Source organism: Cebus imitator, unplaced genomic scaffold (genome assembly GCF_001604975.1).
Source record: "Cebus imitator isolate Cc_AM_T3 unplaced genomic scaffold, Cebus_imitator-1.0 Scaffold274, whole genome shotgun sequence".
In the NCBI taxonomy this organism is placed as follows: domain Eukaryota; kingdom Metazoa; phylum Chordata; class Mammalia; order Primates; family Cebidae; genus Cebus; species Cebus imitator.
The window spans coordinates 1,219,254-1,228,262 of record NW_016107589.1 but is presented as its reverse complement, the minus strand read 5'-3'; the positions used below and the strand labels follow the sequence as shown (position 1 = coordinate 1,228,262).

The window sequence follows — 9,009 nt, the reverse complement described above, 5'->3', positions numbered from 1 at the left end:
AAAAGCAACACTAAATCAACCACAAAAAAGACAACTGTTTACAGTATGAGAACTGAAATAAGAAGACAATGTTGCCTTGTTCAACCTCACCTGGGACTGGGTCATTGGGTGACTCAAATTTTGAACTACTCCGCACACATCCATGAGTGACCATGCAAGTGCTGAGTATTAATTTTGGAGTTACAAATAAACTTTAGTGAGTAGGTGAATTCATAAATATAGAATCCTTGAATGAGGCTCAACTGAATATATATACAGTAGTCCCCCAGCCTGGGGTTTTGCTTTCCATGATTTCAGTTACCTGGGATCAACCATGGTGCAAAAATATTAAATAGAAAAATCTAAGAAATATACAATTTGTAAGTTTTAAATTGTCATTCCAAGTAGCATAATGAAATTTCTCACCATTCTGCTCCATCCTGACTAGGGCATAAATCATCTCTTTTATATCCATGCTGCATATGCAACCCATCCATTACTGTCCAGGAAAAAAACACAGTAGACATAGGGTTCAGTTCTATCCACAATTTCAGGCATTCACTGGGGATCTTGGGACATATCCCTCAAGGATAAGTGGGGACTACTGTATTCAGTCCTGTGAGGCCTGGACTGTGAGAGAAGGCACATTTCTAGTTAAGTCAGCAAAGGAATCAGGTTCCTCAGAGAAGCACCATGTGATGCTCTGAACAAAATGGGCAAGAAGGTTTTGGAGGGGTACAGTGCCTGAATGGGCTTACATTTTGAGAAATAGCCAAAGACGACAGGGATAAAAGAACTCTATACAATTAACTGACCCCAACATTCCAAATGAAATCCTACTAAAAGTGATTTCAAAGGTTTTTATGCTTTGACATATTTGTCTGCCATGGCATCATAGGATATTGATTAGGTCTGGATATGAGGATGTATCAGGCATGCTCAAACATCAGTGTACCACAGAATGTTATAAGATAATTCCTAATATTTAACCACTAAGGTCATTGTTTATAATATGGTATTTACAATGGGACTGGAGAATTAGAAACAATCTATGTCCATCAGTGGGAAACTTGTTAAACTATGTTTTATTCAAAAAATGGATTTTTATTATAAAAGCATTAGCATTTTTTAAATATCTCCTAATTTATGTTGCCAGTTCCCATCCCTACCACTACGTCACCCCTTTAAACTTAACCAGCCATCATCAAAGAGTGTTAAGAGAAGGTGGGGTCCTATAATAACATAGACATAAGAGTAAGCATTGTCAAAAATAAAATATTTATTTTAGCTGCCATTTAACAATCAAGCTAGCTACCACCTCACAGAGTTCTTCCCGTAGAGTCAAGGAGATATCCTGCTTCCTATTAAAACTTCTCCCTAAAACTAACGTTGGGAAGGACCTAATAGATGTGGAGAAGAGGAGAGATGTGACAGAAAATTGAAGAGGTAGATATCACATAAGACTTCATAAGGAACAGTAGATAATTTGAATTTTTACTACAACCTCAATGAGATACTGTCAACAAGCTTTAGGTAAGGAAAAAGCAACATTATGTCATGTACATATTTTTTCAAAATCCATTCTGATGCAGTGTGGAAAAATAACTGGAAGTAGGTAAAAGAAAACAGAGACAGACAAGTAACTACACTATTGCTTTAGTTCAGGTGAGAAATGATGATGGCTTAAACTAGGATGATGAGAATGGCAATGAATTTGAAAAAGAATGAATTTAAGACACATTTTAAAGTGGATAATCCTTTAAAATGCTAAAATTGAGGTATTACAGTGGCAATATTATTTTTCTCCTCATGGTATTTCCCAAGTTTTTGATAAACAATGGTACATCTAAAATTTTAAAAATATCACTTACTTTAAAATAATTAAACTCTAAAGCAAACAAATAAGATAATTGTAAGCAAATACAGGCCTAATATTTGCAAGGTCCACAGCCAGAGTATAAATGAAAGCCCATAGTATATCTCTAAAAATGTAAAAGTTATAAAACAAACTATTAAAAAAATGTTTGATTCATGTGCCTTGACAAAAATTTTAAAATATGTATAAATATATATATATATATATATATTTTTTTTTTTTTTTTTTTTTAGACAGCGTCTCACTGTCACCCAGGCGGGAGTGCAGTGGTGCAATCCTGGCTCACTACAGCCTTGAACTCCTGGGCTCAAGGGATCCTCCCACCTCAGCTTCCTGAGTAGCTGGGACTACAGGCACATGCCAATCATGCCTGGCTAAGTTTGTTTGTTTCTTTCTTGTAGAGACAGAATTTTGTTATACTGCTCATGCTGAACTCCTGGCCTCAAGCCATTCTCCTACTTCAGTCTCCCAAAGTGCTGGGATTATAGGTGTAAGCTACCACGCCTGGCCTAAAGTTATGATTTGTATGTGACTAAAAGTTGACAGAATATCAAAGACAACTGAATTTAAGCATTATTGCACATGTCTGGATATAATGTTGATGAGCTGGCAGTGTCTAGATAAATAATAAGATAAAGACATATAATTTTTAAATTACAATATAGTGCATACAATTTATATTTCTACTTTAATTTTATCAAATAATCATGTTATAAGCTTTTCTCATAATTTGTATCATATTATCAGTAAGAATCCAAAGGATTAAAAATAAATTCAATTTATTTAAAGAATAAAAAATGTTTAATAATAATATGTTGGATACTTGAAAATTGCTAAGACAATAGATTTTCAAAGTTCTCATCACAAAAAGGTGATAAGGATGTAATGTGAAGGGTATGTTAATTAGCTTGATTTAATCATTCCACATATATACATATATCAAAACATCATAGTGTACACTATAAATACATATAATTCTCACATCAATTACAAAATAAACATTGATATTAAAAAAAGTGTAGGCCAGGCGCAATGGCTCATGCCTGTAATCTCATCACTTTAAGAGGCCGAGGCTGGTGGATCATGGGATCAAGAGATAGAGATCATCCTCGCCAACATGTTGAAACCTTGTCTCTTCTAAAAATACAAAAATTAGCTGGGCGTGGTGGTGTGCACCTGTAGTCACAGCTACTCAGGAGACTGAGGCAGGATAATTGCTTGAACCCAGGAGGCAGAGGTGGCAGTGAGCCGAGATCACACCACTGCACTCCAGCCTGGTGATGGCATAAGACTCTGCCTCAAAAAAAAAAAAAGAAAAAAGTGTATAAAATCTAAAGGTCATGGGCCGGGCATGGTGGCTCACACCTGTAATCCTAGCACTCTGAGAGGATAAGGTAGGTGGATAGCCTGAGGTCAGCAGTTCGAGACTGGCCTTACATGGTGAAACTCCGCCTCTACTAAAAATACAAACTTAGCTGGGTGTGGTGGCATATGCCTGTAATCCCAGCTACTCGGGAGGCTGAGGCAGGAGAATCACTTGAACCTGGGAAATGGAGGTTGAGGTGAGCTGAGATTGTGCCATTGCACTGTAGCCTGGGCAACAAGAGCAAAACTCCATTTCAAAAAAAAAAAATCTAAAGCTCATCAAAGTTTACATTAAATGTGAAAAATTAAAAATTAAAAGTTTCACATTGGTTTTCAAATGTTATGTTCTTTTTTCTGAGACAGTCTCAATCTGTTGCCCATGCCAGAGTGCAGTAGTGCAATCTCAGCTCACTGCTCTGCCTCCCAGGCTCAAGCAATTCTTATGCCTCAGCCTCCCAAGTAGCTGGGACTACAGGCAGCACCACCAAACACCAGCTAAATACAAAAATTTGTATTTTTTTGTAGTGGCAAGGTTTTGCCATGTTGGTCAGGCTGATCTTGAACTCCTGGGCTCAAGACATCAGCCCCGCTCAGCCTCCCAAAGTGCTACGATAACAGGCATGAGCTTCTGTGCCTGGCTTTTTTTTTTTTTTTTTAAGAAGATTGATTTTTTTGTTTGTTTGTTTTCCTTTTTTGAGTTCCAACCCCAAAAATATTCCAGAAAAAGATAGGGGGAGGCTGGACTGGTTCTTCTTCAATGGGCTTTTGCTACCAAGGAGGACAGTGGACTTGCCCCATATCCAGGTTACCCTCAGCCCACTTCTCCCCTGCTTAGCCCAGTGGGGAGACAGTAGGGGTGGTGGGGCCAGCTGGAGGAAGGGGCCAGGGCAGTGGTGCTTTCAGGTAAGAAGTTAGGCTGAGGCTAGGGGGACGGGGCAGGAACTGCCCATGTGCAGTTACCATTGTTCAGTGACAGAGCCTCAAAGGTTGGCCAGGGCTGAAAGTACCACATGGGTGTGGGTGAGGCAGGCTAAGCCAGATGCCTGCAGCCAAGGAGCGGGGGGATTGCAGAGCTCAGGGCTGGCCCTCTCTCCTCTAACTGGTGATCTGCCGAGGTCGTCCATAGCCTGTCATGCCAGCCTGGGAGGCCCCTCTGTTGCTGCCCATCTGAAGGCCAATGACATACTTTCCCTCCTGCAGCTGGCTGTCTGTGAATTCCCTCTTATGCTCCTGCGCTTTCTTCATAAACCAGTTAGGATCTCCACGGTAGCGCCCATCATTCTTGGTCACTGCCAAGCTGCCCAAAGTCATCAGGGTCCTCTGCACTGCTGCCATGTCTTTGCCTTCAAAGAGGTCAACAGTCTGGAATAAGTTTTGGTGACCCCATAGTCCTCAGCTGCCTTCAGGGACTGAGCCACCTGCTCCATCTGCTTGAACACCATAGAGGGCAGAATATCAGGCACCTTCACCGACTTGGAGCCATCAGGGTACAGGCTGTTCACCAGCTTGCTCAGAATCATGCCATTTTTTAGCCAGATCTGGAAGCCCAGGCACCCACGGTCTGGGAAGTCCACATCAGGGACACACTGCACTATGATCCACTCCACCAGCCATTCCTCCAGCTCCTCGTTGTAATTCTCTATTTTGGACTGCACTTCGCACCTCATGCGATAAGAAGGACCCTTGTTGGCCATGTCTGGGGAGAGAGGGCTTCCTCGGGGCTCACAGGAAGTGAAGACTGGTGTCTGGGCTTGCACAAACCTTTTTTTTTTTTTAAGAGATGGGGTCTCGCTCTGTTGCCCAAGCTGGACTTAAATTCCCGGACTCAGTGATCCTTTCACCTTAGCCTCCTGAGTAGCAAGGACCACAGATATGTGCCACTGTGCCCAGCTATCATATGTTATCTTTTTTCTAAAATATTCTGACATAGAATTATCTATAAAAATTCTAATACAAAATACAAATTGTAACTATTATCAAATTTTAAGTAAACTTACTATGACAAAGTTTAAACTTTAATGTAATTTTTTAAAAAACGAATTAAGTCCTAGTATGTATTTTTACAAAAACAGAACTACTCACAATTCTAGAGTTCAAGGCTCATCTACTGCCAATGTCCACAATATCAGGACCTTCATATATAAAATTTAAGAGTAATATGAATTGTTTAATATTACAAAATATTCCTCAACTGCCATGAGCCACTGTTACATATGTCATCCTAATTTATATCTCCAGAACCACATACTGGAATACAAAGAGAAACAAGAAAATAGATGCCCCACAGCCCTGCAAAATGATACTTCAATGTGCAAGATTCTACTGCATTTACGTTATTTGTCTTTTCCCTCACCTAAGAATTTCTGTCACTGAAATCCTCCCTGTACTCCAAAGCAGCATTCATAGCCAGCATCAACAGCCCATAACCTTCATAACATTCACACAGAATCACTTTTTGTTTCAATGACACAGGGCAAGAGATGAAGGGAAGGGTTAGCTGGAGCCTGAATGGTGTTAGTCACTACAGTGGACATTTGGATTACAAATTGTACTATGCCACTTAGTACTGGATCCTAAATGACACTTATATTTTGAACATTTGTGATATAAGATCCAAAGCAGGGGGCCCTTTTGCCCAGGTCTTAAGGTGATACTCTAAACTTTAGTGAGTATTTCATCCAGGATCTACTGAAATCTAAGAAAAAAGAAAAAACAATTCAAGCAGATTGATAACAGCTTTTCTTTTTAAAACGTATATAATGAGAGAGCTGTTAAGAAAGTCGAAAGAATTCTTGACAGAAGTAAAGACGGCTGTTGGGGGGGAGAAAAAAACGGGAAGCCTTTCTCTACCAAACTTCTGCAATAATTGATTAATTATAACATAGATGACTGGGACTTTGAGTTTAGAACCTATTACTTGCAGTTTTCAATCTTAACTTTCACTAACATGGTAAAAACGTGAGTTCAGAAAATCATCTCATGTTTTAATTCAAGCTTATAAAGGTATACCAGATTAAAGGCAATAAAACATATTTTATAACTAAAAATAAAACATACAATATAATGAGAGAGCAGAAATCAATGGAACAAGGGCTCTGAAGAGATAAGAAAAATCAGATGCTCAGTTCTTTCTTTGGATACTTTCATCAACCAAATTGCCTGCTGTATAAAATTACTGGCTTATAAATCAACTTTTGCAATTAAAGCAGTGAATTTTAACTTGAGGCAAACAAAACCCTATTGCTCACTAAGTTTTATCACCAACGATTACAGGACAAAGAGATCTATATGTCCAACATTGTATGCTTAAAAAGAAACAAAACTTGCTTTTCAATTATGAAAGTAATATATGTTCATTTTTTTAAACTTGAAAAACTACAAAAATATAAAACCTTATAAAGTATAAAAGTCACCCATAATCCTAACCCTAAACTATTAACCTTGTTATATTTCCCTTATTGTGTATATTGCTTTGCATATTTGAGATCATACTGTGATCCATGATTTTATACCATCCATTTTTCATTTAACTTTATATCATAAGCATTTCTAATATCATTTTATTATTCCTAAATATCATTTGCCAAGGCTGCATAAGTCATATGCAGACTTCGAGTATACTTTAATTTGCTTAACAATTCCTCTAATGTTGGAGGTTTACATTGATCTTTGTTTTTTTACTACTATAAATAACACTGTGAAGAATATCTTTATTTATATATCTTTATCTGCATTTCCTAATATTTCCTTAGGATAGAACTAGACTGTAGAGACCAAGGAAATAAGTATTTTTAAAATATCTTGAATGTGTGTTCCCAATTTTTTCTAATAAGGTATGCTACATTATATGTCCACCAATAATGTATAAAGTGCCCTTTTCACCCTCCGTTATCAGGGTATAGGGTATTCGCGACCTTTTTCCAGTATTTGATTATCTGATAAATGAAATTATAATTCATTGCTGTTTTGTTTTCTATTTCTCTGACTACTAGTGAAACAAGAACTCTTTTTGCAAATATTTATTAGTCTTTATTTGCTCTTCTGTTAATTGTCCATACATACTAACAGATACTAATATCAGTTTATTTCTTTTTGATTCATATATATGCTTCATAAAAAATATCTTTTGCATAATGTCTTTCCATTTTTGTGTCTTAACTTAGATATTGATTTTTTTCAAGAAAGTTTAAAAGTTTTTAAATAGGCACCTCAACTTTTCCTCTTGTATTTTCTTCTTTTGAGTTTAAGCTTATTCATTTATTCATTCATTCAACAAATATTCACCAAAGACTTGCTATGTGCCAGAAACTATACAGGAACACTAAAGATACAGCAGTAAAGGAGACATATTTCTTGCCTTCAAAGAGTTTCTATTTGGCCAGGCAGAGTGGCTCACCCCTGTAATCCCAGTGCCTCAGGAGGCCAATTTGGGAGAGCTGCTTAAGACCAAGAGTTTCAGACCATCCTGGCCAACATGGCAAGAACCTCCCTCTACAAAGAAAAATTTAAAAATTAAATGGGCAAGGTGGTACATGCCAGTAGTCTCAGCTACCCAGAAGGCAGAGGCAGGAGGATCACCTGACCCCAAAAGTTTGAGGCTGCAGTGAGCTATGATCACACCATTACACTCCAGCCTAGTCAACAGAGCAAGATCTTGTCCCCCACCCCCCACAAAAAAGAATTTATATTTGGTAAGAAAAGCAATAAATCAGTAAGCTAATATACTTTTTAAAAAGCATAATCATAGATTGTTGTAAGTGCAACTAAGGAAATAAAATAGGATGCTAAAACAGAGAATAAAGCGGTGAGAGTGGTCAATTTAGACAGGGTGGTCAAAGACCAGCTCCTTGATAAGGTTTTATTTAAGTTAGAAGAAGTTTCAAAAATCCCTTTCCATTTAAAGATCATATTTTTTCTATATTTTCTTTTTGAATCTCGCTGTGTCACCCAGGCTGGAGTGCAGTGGCGTGATCTCGGCTCACTGCAACCTCCACTTGCTGGGCTCAAGCGATTCTCCTGCCTCAGCCTCCCAGGTGGCTGGGATTACAGGCACATGCCACCATATCTGGCTAATTTTTGTATTTTTAGTAGAGACGGAGTTTCACCCTGCTGGCCAGGTTGGTCTAGAACTTGGGACCTCAGGTGATTCATCCACCTTGGCCTCCCAAAATGCTGGGATTACAGGCATGAGCCACCCATTTTCTATATTGTCTTATATTGTCTATTAAAATTCTTTTAGTCTATTTTCTCAAATTCTTTCACCTGGAATTTATTCTAGTTTATAGTATGAAACTAAATTAATATTTTTTCTAACACCTAGTTAAGTATTCTAGCAATATTTACTTAATAATTCTTTCCTTCCCTAGAAATCCTTACTGCTGGCCAGGAACAGTGGCTCATGCCTATAATTCCAGCATTTTAGGAGGCCGAGGCAGGCAGATCATTTGAGGCCAGGAGTTTGAGACCAGCCTGGGCAGTATGGCAAAACCCCATCTCTACAAAAAATACAAAAATTAGCCAGGTGTGGCGGAACATGCCTGTAGTCACAGCGACTCAGGAGGTTAAGGCAGGAGAATTGCTTGAACCCGGGAGGCAAGAGGGTACAGTGACCTGAGATCACACCACTGAACTCCTGCCTGGACGACAGAGTGAGATTCTGTCTCAAAGAAAAAAACAAAACAAAAAAGCCAACAGTAATCCTTATTGCTTTCACTATCATATGTTAACATTTCATATATATCAGTGTCTATTTCTGTCTATTTGATTCCTTGATCTGTCTGCTAATTCTT

At 38.3% G+C, this 9,009-nt stretch overlaps 1 pseudogene across 1 annotated transcript; it reads right to left on the bottom strand.

Annotated features, from left to right (window-relative positions):
* Positions 1-3,909: 3,909 nt before the first annotated feature.
* On the bottom strand, positions 3,910-4,966 carry LOC108284276 (annotated as a pseudogene). Its single transcript, XR_001817153.2, has one exon. The product of XR_001817153.2 is annotated as a transgelin-like (transcript).
* Positions 4,967-9,009: the final 4,043 nt, after the last annotated feature.